Raw genomic sequence first — 15,445 nt, forward strand, 5'->3', positions numbered from 1 at the left:
ATCCAGACTACGATTGCCAATCTGATTTTTCCAGTTTATATGTAGATTAAAATCACCCATGATTATTGCCGTCCTTTTATCACATGCAGGCAATATTTCTTCTTGTATATTTTGTCCTACATTGTGATTACTGTTGCGGGGGCCTGTAGACCACTCCCATTCATGACTTCTTTCCCCTAGTATTCCTCATCTCCACCCAAACCAAATCTACATCCTAATCTCCTGAACCAAGGTCATCTGTCACTATTGCGCCAATGCCATCCTTCATTAATAGTGCTACCCCTTCACCTTAACCTAGCTTCCTATTCTTCTTAAATGTCATAAACCCCTCAATTTTCAGGACCCCATCCTTGTTGTCCTGCGGTCACGTCTCCATAATGGCTATCAGATCATATTTATTTACTTCAATGTGCGCTATCAGTTTGTCTACTCTGTTATGAATGCTATGTGCATTCAGATACAAAGCCTTTAGCTTTGTCTTTTTGTTATCTCTAACATCTCGTCTTGACTGTTGGTGTGTTCTTAGGTTTTTTCCTCTGTCCCTTCCTGTTATTCGCTTATCTTCATTTCCCATATTACTATTCTCTTTTCCTGCTTTGGCTCTACCCCTTGATTTGCTACATCTACCCAAGCTTGATTCCTCACCCTACCTTGTTTAGTTTAAAGCCCCCTCTACTTCCTAGTTATATGGTTTGCTGGAACATTGGTCCCAGCACGGTTCAGGTGCCGACCGTCCCAATGGTACAGCCCCCACTTTCCCAGTACTGGTGCCAGTACCCCACGAACCAAAACCCACTTCTCCCACAGCAGGCTTTGAGCCATGCATTCATTTCACTAATCATATGCGCCCTCTGCCAATTGGCACGTGGCTCAAGTAATAATCCAGAGATTATTACCTTTGAGGTTCTGCTCTTCAATTTGGTGCCGAGCTCCCATTACTGTCTAAGCAGAACCTCTTTCCTAATCCTACCTATGTTGTTGGTACCTACATGGACCACGACAACTGGATCCTCCCCCTTTCACTCCAAGTTCCTGTCCAATCCTGAGCTGATGTCCCAAACCCTGGCACTGGGTAGGTAACACATCCTACGACATCTATAAATAGTGCTCTGTCATTTCCGTGTAAACATCTGTCCCTTCAGGTCAAAACACAACCCCTGCTGTGTTCATTTGAAATCAGATGCTTTCCAGTAACACCCACAAAGTTCAGCAATCTCCAGATGATTCAATGTCCAAAATTCAACTATAATTTCTTAAAACATATTTTACAAAGAAAAATAGAAGTGCGCACATAACACCAGTAGCAGTTTAATTTGGGTTTGCAGTCTGTAACTCAAACCTTCTTGCCGCTTTCTCTCTTTGCATTTCTCTTTCTTCTCTTTCCTTCTGAAATTGCATCTCTTCCCTTTCCTCTTTTCCCCTTGGAAGCTGAAACTCCTTTTCTTCATTTTCCTTTTGAAGCTGAAACACTCTTTCTTCCTTTTTCATCTGTAACTGGATTCTAGCTTGAATTATTTTTTCAGACTCTGATTCTAGGCTTTCTTCTTCCAGGTCAGGGGTAAGTTTAAAACGGTTAGCTAGACTCTTCACCATTTAAGGTTTGTTTGCTTCTCGTCTGAAAGTTATTTCCACCTCTGTAGCTAGGCTTTTTAAATATTTAACACTTGATTTGTTTAACTTATCATGGGATATCTCTCCCGGCTCTGCCATCTCTTTTGTTTCTGGCAACGTAAAAAAACAGAAGAATACAAGCAAACCTGTTTGTTTATTTTTCCACAATTGTAGAGGTCAATTTTCTTTCTGTTTTCCAAATCTCTCATTTGTCTGCCGGTTCAGATTCTGGCTTTGAGCTCCCAATTTGTTACGGCCAGGTGGGTGGTTCCTACTGTTCAATGCCCCACCTGACTGCAGCAAGTATATTTGTATTAGAGTTTTGCCTCTTGGTGTTTTATTTTTCAAATAACCAGACAGCAACAGCTTTTACTGTAGGTTTAAAAACAGAAAATCAATAGTTTTATTGATCAGTATGCCTTATCCCGAAATTGTTGCAACCACATCCACTCATGCATTCGCGCGCACACACACACACACACACACACACACACACACACACGTAAACATCTCGCTTCACCTTCTGGGTCAGTTTCTCTTTCTGGCTGTCTTTTTTTTTAAGGTAAAACTGTGCCACCTCTCTCCTCCTGGTAGGAGACATTCTCCTCTCTTCCCCATGGCAATCGCACAATGGCCCAGGATGTGGCTCCTTCACACCTCCTTTGTTTCAGAAGAAGACATTCAATTCTGGAATGTTTTTAGGATAGATATAAGATGGGTTCCATTAACACCTTTGGCTTTGAAGATTTTGTCCTTTGTCTTTGTCAGACTACTTGAATACACAAAACGTCAATCCCCTTTTTCTTCGACAGTCATTTTTTTTTTATTTAGAGATACAGCACTGAAATACGCCCTTCGGCCCACAGAGTCTGTGCCGACCAACAACCACCCTACAGTAATCCCATATTCCCTACCACCTACCTACACTAGGAGCAATTAACAACGGACAATTTACCTATCACCTGCAAGTCTTTGGCTGTGGGAGGAAACCGGAGCACCCGGCGAAAACCCACGTGGTCACAGGGAGAACTTGCAAACTCCGCACAGGCAGTATCCAGAATCGAACCCAGGTCCCTGGAGCTGTGAGGCTGCGGTGCTAACCACTGCGCCACTGTGCCGCCCATTTTGGATCATTGTTCACTTTTTAAAAAAAGGTTCATTTTTTAATACAAAGTCCATTTTCCATAACTCTTCAGAGTTAGTCCATGATTGTTGTATCATCGCACTCCTGGTGTGCATGACAATGATTATCTGTGACCTAAATATCTGCCTTTGCCCATTTCCCTTAATACCTTTCTTGCAAAAATCTATCAATTTCAGATATAAAATTAACAAGAATCTTGCTTCAATTGCCAATTGCGGAATAGAGTTTCAAACCTTTACCACCCTTTGTGGGTAGAGGTATTTTCTAATTTCACACCTAGGCCTGGCTCTAACCTTTAGGCTATGTCCACTTTTTCTAGATCAGCAGAAATAGGGTAGATAGAGAAAAACTATCAGTTGTTCTTATTGTCTTGAAAACATTGATTTACTCTGGGAATGTACTCTGGGTGGGGGAACTTCAATGTCTATCACCAAGAGTGGCTCTGGAGTACCACTACTGACCGAGCTGCTCGAGTCATTAAGGACATAGCTGCTAGACTGGGTCTGCAGCAGGTGGTGAGAGAGCTAAGAAAAGGGAAAACCTACTTGATCTTGTCCGATTGCAATTTACCTGTCGCAGACACATTTGTCCATGACAGTATTGGTAGGAGTGACTATCGCACAGTCCTTGCGGAGAAGAAGTCCTGTCTTCACACTGAGGATACTGTTACCACCCGGTGAGAAAGGGGTCTGGGGGTCCCTCTCAGCCTTCACCTGGTCTTAGCATAACATTTTAAACACACAGTATTTTTTTCTCCCCCTTGGTAAATCCTTGTTCACCGCTTTCCAATTATAAGGCAAAGAAACCAGCACAAACAGGTTTTCTTGGGGTTAAAGGAGAAAGGTTGAAATTTAATAAACTTAAACTCTAATTCGGTTAATGTCTACGGATAAACGACACGCCCACATTAGTTTGCATACGTGATACACACATGCAGATAGAGACAGGAAAGAGCAGAAGAAAAATAACATGGATAAGTTTGAGGCAATATCTGAAGAGTTTTTGATACGGTTCTTCGAGCTCAATGTAGAGTCCTGGATTGTAGGTAAATCTTGCTTTTCATTGGTGCTGTAGGAATCTTTTCTGTCTTGGAGTTAATGTGTCTTCAGTGGATTCAGAGGCTTGTGAGAAAGAGATGGGAGCAGACAGGAGAGATCTTCTCATTCCAGAAGCAAACAGTCTTTCTGAATTCAAACTCTCTGTGGCGAGTTTAAAAAACCCTGGAACAGCCAGTTAGTCATGTGACCAGCTGGTTCAACCAGTCCTGGCCCCTGTGGATTGCATTATCCCAGCAGGCCCTGGAATGCACTTCCCCACCCCCTCACTGTCCGGTGATCAACATCCATTGTGGGTTGAACGTGTCAGGGAATGGTCCGTTGTCTGTTCGTATGTAAATATTTTTCCCAGCCACAGCTGATCTGTTCAACAAGTTGTTCAGCAACAGTTCAAAATCAATGTTCATATGACAAAAGCAATGTGTTTCATTCTTGGCAGGTGGGGGCCTGCATGACAATACCCTCCATTATATTGTGTGGCACTACCATCGTGCTAAATGGGATAGATTTCGAACAAATCTAACAGCTCAAACTGGGCATCATGAGGTGCTGTGGGCCATAAGCAGCAGCCGAAATGTATTCAACCACAATCTGTAAACTCATGGCCTGGCGTATCCCCCACTCTACCATTACCATTAAGCCGAGGGATCAACTTGGTCAAAGAAGAATGCAGGAGGGAATACCAGGAGCGGCACCAGCCTGATGAAGCTACAACAGGACTACATGCATGCCAAACAGCAGAAGCAGCATGCGATAGACAGGACTAACCAATCCCACAGTCAACAGATCAGATCTAAGCTCTGCAGTCTTGCTACATCCAGTCGTGAATGGTGGTGGACAATTAAAAAACAGGAGGAGGTGGCTCCACAAATATCCCCATCCTCAACGATGGGGTAGCCCAGCACATCAGTGCGAAAGACAAGGCTGAAGCATTTGCAAACATCTTCAGCCAGAAGTGCCAAGTGGATGATCCATCTTGGCCTCCTCCTGAGGTCCCCAGCATCATAAATGTCAGGCTTCAGCCAATTTGATTCACTCCATGTGACATCAAGAAATGGCTGAAGGCACTGGATACTGCAAAGGCTATGGGCCCTGACAACATTCTGGCAATAGTACTGAAGACTTGTGCTCCAGACCTGGCTGAGCCCCGAACCAAGCTGCTCCAGTACAGCTTCAACAGTGGCATCTTCACCCAGAGAGTGGTGAACCTGTAGAATTCTCTACCACGGAAAGCAGTTGAGGCCAAATCATTAAATATATTCAACAAAGAGTTAGATATAGTTCTTGGGGCTAATGGGATCAAGGGATACAGGGAGAAAGCAGGAACAGGTTACTGAGTTTGGATGATCAGCCATGATCGTATTGAATGGCTGAGCAGGCTTGAAGGGCCAAATGGCCTACTCCTGCTCCTATTTTTCTATGTTTCTATGTACCTGACAATGAGGAAAATTGCCCTGGTATGCAAAAAACAGGACAAGTGCAACGCGACCAATTCTTCTTCTTCTTCTTAGGCAGTCCCTCGGGAAAGAGGATGACTTTCTTCCCCTCCAGGGTTGTGGGTCCTTAGTTGACTGAAATGTCCAATTCTGGATCTGCACACTCCACCACAGGTGGGGCAGGTGGTGTCTGGTGAGGCGAGTGAATGGGATGCTCAAATCTCCAAATGGTCCTTCCATTGTTTGCACTTGGTCGCTGCCTGGGAATGTCGACGTAGTTCAAACTGGCTGGCACCTTCGCAGATGCTTCTTCTCCATTTTGGGCAGTCTCGGGCAAGTGAGCATGATCAAGAAGTCTGCAGACGACAGAAAGATTGGCCGTGTGGTTGATAGCGAGGAGGATAGCTGTTGGCTGCAGGAAGGTATTGATGGTCTGGTCAGATGGACAGAAAAGTGACAAATGGAATTCAACCTGCAGAAGTGTGAGGTGATGCATTTGGGAGGTGAAACAAGGCAAAGGAATACATGATTAATGGGAAAATACTGAGAGGTGTAGAGGAAGTGTAGGACCTTGGAGTGAATGTCCACAGATCCCTGAAGGTAGCAGGACAGGTCGATAAGATGGTTAAGAAGGCATATGGAATCCTTTCCTTTATTAGTTGAGGTATAGAATATAAGAGCAGGGAGAGGTTATGCTGGAACTGTATAACTCATTGGTTAGGGCAGAATTTGAGTACTGTGCGCAGTTCTGATCACTTCATTACAGAAATGATGTAATTGCACTAGAGAGGGTACAGAGGAGATTTACGAGGATGTTTCTGGGATTGGAAAAATGCAGCTATGAGGAAAGATTGGATAGGCTGGGGTTGTTCTCCTTGGAACGGAGAAGGCTGAGGGGAGATCTGATTGAAATGTACAAAATGTTAATGGGCCTGGATAGAGTGGAGGTGAAGGGGTCTGTTCACCTTAGCAGAGAGGTCAGTGACGAGGGAGCATAGATTTAAAGTGATTGGTAGAAAAATTAGAGGGGAGATGAGGAAAAACATTTTCACCCAGCTGCTGGTGATGGCCTGGAACCCGCTGACTGAAAGGGTAGTTGAGGCAGAGACCCTCAATTCATTAAAAAGGAATCTGGATATGCACCTCAAGTGTCCTAATCTGCAGGGTTATGGACCAAATGCTGGAAGGTGGGATTAGAATAGGTAGATCGTTTTTTGGCCGGCACAGACAGGATGGGCCAAGTGGCCTCTTGCTGTGCCTTAAACTTTCTACGATTTTTCTAAGAGATTCCCACGAATCAGTTGAGATGTCATATTTTTTCAGGGAGGCTTTAAGGACAACCTTACAGCGTTTCCTCTGCCGTCCTGTCGCCCCTTGCTGTGATGGAGCTCAGAATAGAAAGCTTGTTTTGGGAGTCTTGTGTCAGGCATGCAGACGATGTGACCTGCCCAGCGTAACTGACTAGCCTTGACCACTGATGTTGGATTGCCTGTCCTGCCACTGAAGTTGCAGGATCTTGCAGAGGCACCGCTGGTGATATCTCTCCAGGGCTTTGAGATGTCTGCTGTACAGTGTCCATGTTTCCGACGCATACAGGACAACAGGTAACACTGTGGCCCTGTAGACCATGAGCTTCGTGCCAGGGTTGAGGTCTTTGTCGTCAAACACTCTTTTCCTCAGATGACTGAAGGCTGCGCTGGCACACTGGAGGGAATGCTGAGGTTCATCATCGATGTCTGCCTTTGCTGAGAGGAGGCATCCAAGGTATGAAATGTGACGCATATTGTCCGTGTTCACTGTGGATCTTGATAGTCAGAGGGCAGTGTTGCGCTTCGGGAGCAGGCTGGTGGAGGACCTTTGTCTTCCAGATGTTTAGCTTATGGCCCATTCTTTCATACGCCTCCATGAATGCATCAACGAGGGTTTGAAGCTCAGCCTCTGAGTGGAATGTGGAAAATTGCCCAGGTCAGCAAAAAGCAGGACAAATGCAACCCGGCCAATTACCACCCCATCAGTTTACTTTCGTTCATCAGCAAAGTGATGGAAGGTGTCGTTGACAGTGCTATCTAGTGGCTCTTGCTCAGCAATAACCTATTCAGTGATGCTCAGTTTGGGTTCTCCCAGGCCACTCAGCTCCTGATCTCATTACAGCTTTGGTCCAAACATAGACAAAAGAGCTGAACTCCAGAGATGAGATGAGAGTGACTGCCCTTGACATCAAGGCAGCATTTGACTGAGTGTGGAATCAAGAAGCTTCAGCAAAACTGGAGTCAATGGGGACCGGGGGAAAACTCTCCACTGGTTGGAGTCATACCTAGCACAAAGGATGGTTGTGTTTGTTGGAGGTCAATCATCTCAGTCCCAGAACATCACTGCAGGAGTTGCTCAGGGTAGTGTCCTCGGCTCAACCACCTTCAGCTGCTTCACCAATGACCTTCCCTCCATCATAAGGTCAGATGTGGGGATGTTCGCTGATGATTGCACAATGTTCAGCACCATTCATGACTCCTCAGATACTGAAGCAGTCCGTGTCCATATGCGGCAAGACCTGGACAACATTCAAGCTTGGGCTGATAAGTGGCAAGTAACATTCACGCCACACAAGTGCCAGGCAATGACCATCTCAAACAAGAGAGAATCCGACCATCTCAAACAAGAGAGAATCCAACCATCTCCCCTTGACATTCAATGGCATTACCATGGCTGAATTCCCCACTATCAACATCCTAGGGGTTACCATCGACTAGAAACTGAACTGGACTAGCCATTTAAGTACTGTGGCTACAAGAGCAGGTCAGAGGCTGGGAATTCTGCAGTGAGTAACTCATCTCTTGACTCCCAAAGCCTGTCTACCATCTACAAGGCACAAGTCAGGAGTGTGACAGAATACATTCCATTGCCTGGATGGGTGTAGCTCCAACTCTCAAGAAGCTCAACACCATCCAGGACAAAGCAACCCATTTGATTGGTACCCCATCCACCGCCTTCAAATTCACTCCCTCCACCACTGGTGCACAGTGGCAGCAGTGTGTACCATCTACAAGATGCACTGCAGCAACTCACCAAGACTCCTTCGACAGCACCTTCCAAACCCGTGACCTCTACCACCTGGAAGGACAAGGGCAGCAGATGCATGGGAACACCACTACCTGCAAGTTCCCCTCCAAGCCACACACTATCCTGACTTGGAACTATATTGTCATTCCTTCAGTGTCGCTGGGTCAAAATCCTGGAACTCCCTTCCTCACAGCACTGTTAGTGTAACTACACTAGATAGACTGCAGCAGTTCAAGAAGGCAGCTCATCACTACCTTTTCAAGAGCAATTAGGGATGGGCAATAAATGCTGGCCTGGCCAGTGACGCTCACATCCCATGAACAAAGAAAAAAAATCTTCTATATTACAGGGAATACAATCCTTGTTTGTGTAATCTCTCCTCATTATTTAACCCTTGGAATCCAGGTATCATTCTAGTGAATCCACACTGCACTCTTTCAGTATATCCTTCCTAAGCTTTGGTGTCCAGAACTAAACATATTACTCCAGGTGTGGGTTATCCAGGGCTTTTTATAGCTGTAGTATGACTTTGAACCCCTTGTATTCTCTTCCTCTAGATGTGAAGACTTCTTCTTCTTCTTTGGCCTCCTTGTCTCGAGAGACAATGGGTAAGCGCCTGGAGGTGGTCAGTGGTGTGTGGAGCAGTGCCTGGAGTGGCTATAAAGGCCAATTCTAGAGTGACAGACTCTTCCACAGGTGCTGCAGAAAAATTTGTTTGTCGGGGCTGTTACACAGTTGACTCCCTCCTTGCGCCTCTGTCTTTTTTCCTGCCAACTGCTAATTCTCTTCGACTCGCCACACTTTAACCCCACCTTTATGGCTGCCTGCCAGCTCTGGCGAACGCTGGCAACTGACTCCCACGACTTGTGATCAATGTCACAGGACTTCATGTCGCGTTTGCAGACGTCTTTAAAGCGGGGACATGGACGGCCGGTGGGTCTGATACCAGTGGCGAGCTCGCTGTACAATGTGTCTTTGGGGATCCTGCCATCTTCCATGCGGCTCACATGGCCAAGCCATCTCAAGCGCCGCTGACTCAGTAGTGTGTATAAGCTGGGGATGTTGGCCGCCTCGAGGACTTCTGGGTTGGAGATACGGTCCTGCCACCTGATGCCAAGTATTCTCCAGAGGCAGCGAAGATGGGATGAATTGAGACGTCGCTCTTGGCTGACATACGTTGTCCAGGCCTCGCTGCCATAGAGCAAGGTACTGAGGACACAGGCTTGATACACTCGGACTTTTGTGTTCCGTGTCAGTGCGCCATTTTCCCACACTCTCTTGGCCAGTCTGAACATAGCAGTGGAAGCCTTACCCATGCGCTTGTTGATTTCTGCATCTAGAGACAGGTTACTGGTGATAGTTGAGCCTAGGTAGGTGAACTCTTGAACCACTTCCAGAGCGTGGTCGCCAATATTGATGGATGGAGCATTTCTGACGTCCTGCCCCATGATGTTCGTTTTCTTGAGGCTGATGGTTAGGCCAAATTCATTACAGGCAGCCGCAAACCTGTCGATGAGACTCTGCAGGCACTCTTCAGTGTGAGATGTTAAAGTAGCATCGTCAGCAAAGAGGAGTTCCCTGATGAGGACTTTCCGTGCTTTGGACTTCGCTCTTAGACGGGCAAGGTTGAACAACCTGCCCCCTGATCTTGTGTGGAGGAAAATTCCTTCTTCAGAGGACTTGAACGCATGTGAAAGCAGCAGGAAGAAGAAAATCCCAAACAGTGTGGGTGCGAGAACACAGCCCTGTTTCACGCCACTCAGGATAGGAAAGGGGTCTGATGAGGAGCCACCATGTTGAATTGTGCCTTTCATATTGTCATGGAATGAGGTGATGATACTTAGTAGCTTTGGTGGACATCCAATCTTTTCTAGTAGTCTGAAGAGACCACGTCTGCTGACGAGGTCAAAGGCTTTCGTGAGATCAATGAAAGCAATTAAGAGGGGCATCTGTTGTTCACGGCATTTCTCCTGTATCTGACGAAGGGAGAACAGCATATCGACGGTCGATCTCTCTGCACGAAAGCCACACTGTGCCTCAGGGTAGACACGCTCGGCCAGCTTCTGGAGCCTGTTTAGAGCGACTCGAGCAAAGACTTTCCCCACTATGCTGAGCAGGAAGATTCCACGGTAGTTGTTGCAGTCACCGCGGTCACCTTTGTTTTTATAGAGGGTGATGATATTGGCATCGCGCATGTCCTGAGGTACTGCTCCCTCGTCCCAGCACAGGCATAGCAGTTCATGTAGTGCTGAGAGTATAGCAGGCTTGGCACTCTTGATTATTTCAGGGGTAATGCTGTCCTTCCCAGGGGCTTTTCCACTGGCTAGAGAATCAATGGCATCACTGAGTTCCGATTTTGTTGGCTGTATGTCCGGCTCATCCATGACTGGTAGAGGCTGGGCTGCATTGAGAGCAGTCTCAGTGACAACATTCTCCCTGGAGTACAGTTCTAGGTAGTGCTCAATCCAGCGGTCCATTTGTTTGCTTTGGTCAGTGATTATGTCCCCTGATTTAGATTTGAGGGGGGCGATCTTCTTGATGGTTGGTCCAAGGGCTCTCTTAATGCCATCATACATTCCTCTGATGTTTCCGGTGTCTGAGGCCAGCTGAATATGACTGCATAGGTGTTGCCAGTAGTCGTTTGCGCAGCGCCTGGCTGTTCTTTGTGCAGTGCTTCTGGCTGCTTTAAGAGCTACGGATGTTAACTCGCTGGGGGCTTTCTTGTAGTTCAACAGTGCAATGCGCTTAGCGGCTATGACAGGTTCCAGCTCTTCATTATGAGATTGAAACCAGTCTGCATTTCTCTTCGCACTTTTGCCGTAGGTGGTCAAAGCTGACTCATAGATGGTGTCTCTGATGTGGGCCCACTTGGTCTTAGCATCCCCTGTGGGAGTGTTTTGAAGGGCTGTTACAAGTGAATTTAGAAATTTTTGTAACAGCTGTGGGTGAGAAATTTTGCTTGTGTTGATGCGCGGGTGGCCCTTTTGGTTGGAATGATGCAACTTCTTTGGTCTGAGTCTAACCTTGCTGCACACCAGGGAGTGGTCTGTGTCGCAGTCCGCAATGTGGAAGCTGCGTGTGATTTGAACACCGTTTAAGGCGGCTCGCCTTGTGACAATGAGGTCTAGCTGGTGCCATCGATGCGATCTTGGGTGCCTCCATGAAACCTGGTGACAGGGTTTAGTGTGAAAGAACGAGTTGGTGATGCAGAGGTTATGATAGGTACACAACTCAAGCAGTCTATGCCCGTTCTCATTCATCCTTCCAACGCCATAGCGCCCAAGGCAGGAGGGCCATGAGTCATGGTCGGCCCCAACCCTGGCATTAAAGTCCCCCAGCAGGATTAGGTGTTCGGTGTTGGAGATGCTGCTAATGATGTTATGGAGTTCCTCGTAGAACTGATCATTAGCTTCAGGTGGGGAGCAGAGTGTTGGAGCATAGATGCTGAGTAGGTGTACTGGACCAGAGGTGGTGAGCAGTCGGATGGACAGTATGCGTTCTGAGCCATTTGAGGGTGATTCTATCATGCTGAGCAAGGAGTTTCTAATGGCGAAGCCCACTCCATGCTGTCTTGGTTCTTCAGGATCCCTGCCCTGCCAGAAGAAGGTGTAGTCTTGCTTCTTAGAGATCCACTCGCGGGGAGGCGAGTCTCCTGAAGTGCTGCAATGTCTACATTGAGTCTACTGAGCTCGTTATTAATGATGGCGGTCTTCTGAGAATCGTTGATTTGTGTAAGGTCTTCCGACAGGCCAGGACACATAGTTCTGACATTCCAGCTTGCAAAGCGAAGGGCTGGTACCTTCTTTACTTTTTCCATGTTGTTTGCTGCGGTGTTTCAGTCCACCTTTCGGGCAATGACCCTGAGCTCCAAGCACCCATTGAAGCAGGTAGACCGTGGCGGGACAGAACCTTATTGACCGGGGGCTGCCCGGTTTGAGGCGGGCGGTAGCTGTCCAGTGAGGTGCGATGACCTCTCCCACCGACAAAGGCAACCCGTGGCGCCCAGTTTCTACGCCAATTTATCTGGACTGATAACCCGTAACTGCTGCCTTCCATGTTGTTTCAGTCGCTGTGAGGCAACTATGGAGTGACCTCTCCATGGCGCATGCCTGGGCGAATGTATGGAGGTTGAGAGTTGCCCAGTCGTCAAAACCCCACTCTTGGCCTTTCTGGTGGGGTCCAAAGGAGTGCAGAGCACGACGTTTGGCACCGGTATGGCTGCAGGAACTGCCGGAAACATGCCAAAGGTGACACATGACTGCCGACGGGGTTCCGCTCCTGATTTTCTGTTAGGGTTTACTCCCTTAGCCTTGGTCTCTCCCGAGACGCCCACAAGGCAGTGGGGTTGTTAGGGCCCCTACGCAGGGGTAGGATGATGCCGGTGGGAGGAGGGGATGCGAGGGAGAGGGGTGGAGGGAGGCGGGTGCGAGGGGGAGATGGGAAGGGGGCTGTAAAGGGGTGGGTGGGGTGCAGGGTGTGGAGGGAGAGGGGTGCGAGGGGGAGCTGGGAAGGGGGCTGTAAGGGGGTGGGGGGGGTGCAGGGAAAGGGAGTGCAGGGGGAAGATGGTGCGAGGGGGGTGCTGGGACGGGGTTGTGAGGGGGTGAGCTGAGAGAGTGGAGCAGGGAAGGGGAAGGGGGGGGAAAGCGGGTGCAGGTAATAAGCCATTTCCTCAGTTCCCACCATCGACGTCTGGAAAGCTCATCCGCGTCCTTCAGGAGGTGAAGCATCTTTGGGCAGGCTTACAAAGGTGATTATATTCACTAAGGGTTTTTTGATGTGGTTTAAATAAAGGCATACCGCATTGCCGACAGTGCGCTGCAGATGCTCTCCGAGCCATCTCCCGCGGGCGCTTTGAAGTTGCGGCCGAGGAGCCGTTCATGGATTTTTTGGGTGTTCGGAGCACCTTTTCTCAAGGCTTCCCTAGAGTCCCGCTGCTCCTTCTTCTCCTCAATGGACTGACCACACACTGTGGCCGCAGACACTCTGGGAGGTGAAGACAGCAGGATCGGAGATTGAAGTATCGACAGCTGAGCTCTTCAGTTTCGTCCGGATCAATTTCTAGCATTTCAATAACCATTTTGATTTTTTTTATATATCTATCTGTGACATTTTGATGATCCTGGTACATTGACCCCCTAAGTATCTTTGGACCACCACTGTTTTTAGCTTTTCAGCATTTAGAAAGTACTCTGATCAATCCTTTTTTTGATCCAAAGTGGATGATGTCACCCTTGCTTGCAATCCATTTGTCATAGTTCTTCTCATTCACTTAATCCTGTTCATATCTTTGTAATTCTATGCTTCAATCTACACTGTTTACAATGCTGTCTACATTAGCAAACTTGACTATGTGGCTCTCTATCCCATTGTCTAATTCATTAATAAATACAGGGAATAGTTGCGGCCCAACAAAAATCCCTCTGTGACACTACTAATCACATCCTGGCAATTTCACGACCTGCCCATTATCCCTCCTTTCTGTCTCCAGTCGCTCAGCCAGTCTCCGAATCAGGTCAATAATTTGCTCTCAATTCCATAAGCTTCAATTTTAGCTTACAGTCACTTATGAGGGAGTTTATTTAATGCCTTCTGGAAATCCATATAATTAACATCCATCGGCATTCCCCTGTCCATTACTTCAGTCACCAAAAAATTCCATCAGCAAAAATTCAATCAGCAAAAATTCAATCAGGTTTGTCAGGCATGATCTATACTTTTCAAATCCATGCTGGCTCTCTGATCAGCTGAAAATATTCAAGATGTTAGGTCATCACTTTCTGATCAATTACAAACTCTAGTAATTGCCTGACGAGAGATGTTAACCGAATAAGTTCTGTAAATCCCCGGTTTATCCTTGTCACAATTTGTCACTTTGTGACAAATCTAAGAGTAAATCAGCAGACAAGACTAGAGGTCACAAAAATAATAGGACAAAAGTAAAGGTTCTGTATCTGAATGCATGCAGCATTCGAAACAAAACAGATGAACTGATAGTGCACAAGAAATAAATAAGTATGATCTGATAACCATTACAGAGACATGGCTGCAGGAGCATAGATTGGAACCTGAATATTGAATGGTACATGACATTTAGGAAGGACAGGTGGAGGAGTGGCTCTGTTAATTAATGATGGTATTAGCACAATCGAGAGGGATGACCCAAGTTGAGGAAACCAGGATGTAGAAGTGGTTTGAGTCGAGATGAGAAATGATAATAGCAAGAAGTCACTTGTGGGAGTGGTGTACAGGCTCCTTAACATTAACCACATGATGGGACGTTTCTCGGCCTTTTGGCTAAGATCAAGTGTAGCATCTGTTCTTATCAGTGCTTACTTGGTTGAGAAGAGACCATGATCATTGCCTTTTGATCCTGGGTAGGCTTTGAGTAAAATGGCTATAACCAATCTTCGAGCTTCAGGCCTGGGAGTGTGCAACACCGTTTGGGTGGTCGTGAAGGACAAGGAAGGAGATGCACCGGTCGATCGCACCTTCTTCATCAAGAAAATCCTCTTAGATTGCTGTGGATTTCAAGCTACGGACGTCTTCTGCCTGCAGGATTTCCCCAGCAGTGGATACTTCGACGTGACGTTCCGGAACGTGGCGGGATGCATCAAGTTCCTGAAGGCATTCAAGGAGAAAGGGGACTGGGCGCCACTGTCGATCCTCACAGCGGAGCCGGTCTTCACGCTTCCGTCACAGCAGGATCGGGTGATGACGATTCACCTCGACAACCCCCATGTTCCGGTGGTGGATGTACTCACCTTTCTCGCCAGGTACGCCGAGGTGGCCGGCAGCAGCACTGATGTCAAGGACCCCTTTGGGATTTGGACCAGCAAGCGGCACGTCAAGGTCACCTTGAAGGTCGATCCCAGTGGAGCCATCATCCAACCTCCCTCCAGCTTCGCTATCGGGGGAAGTCGAGGCTTCTTGGTCTACGCCGGGTAGCCCAGAGTTTGCCGCACCTGGTCACGTGGCAGCAAACTGCAGCACGGTTGTTTGCAAGAACTGCAAGGAGGAAGGCCATCAGACCAAGGACTGTAAGCAGACTACAACAACAGTTCCGAAGAAGGGTCACTGACCCGAAACGTTAACTCTGCTTCTCTTTCCACAGATGCTGCCAGACCTGCTGAGTGAATCCAGCA

The 15,445-nt window shown here is 47.3% G+C and overlaps 1 pseudogene; it reads left to right on the top strand.

The window, feature by feature from the left end:
* The first annotated feature begins 14,577 nt into the window (after positions 1-14,577).
* Positions 14,578-14,708, top strand: LOC137370357 (U2 spliceosomal RNA; annotated as a pseudogene).
* Positions 14,709-15,445: the final 737 nt, after the last annotated feature.

The sequence above is a fragment of the Heterodontus francisci genome, chromosome 5 (assembly GCF_036365525.1).
Source record: "Heterodontus francisci isolate sHetFra1 chromosome 5, sHetFra1.hap1, whole genome shotgun sequence".
NCBI lineage: Eukaryota > Metazoa > Chordata > Chondrichthyes > Heterodontiformes > Heterodontidae > Heterodontus > Heterodontus francisci.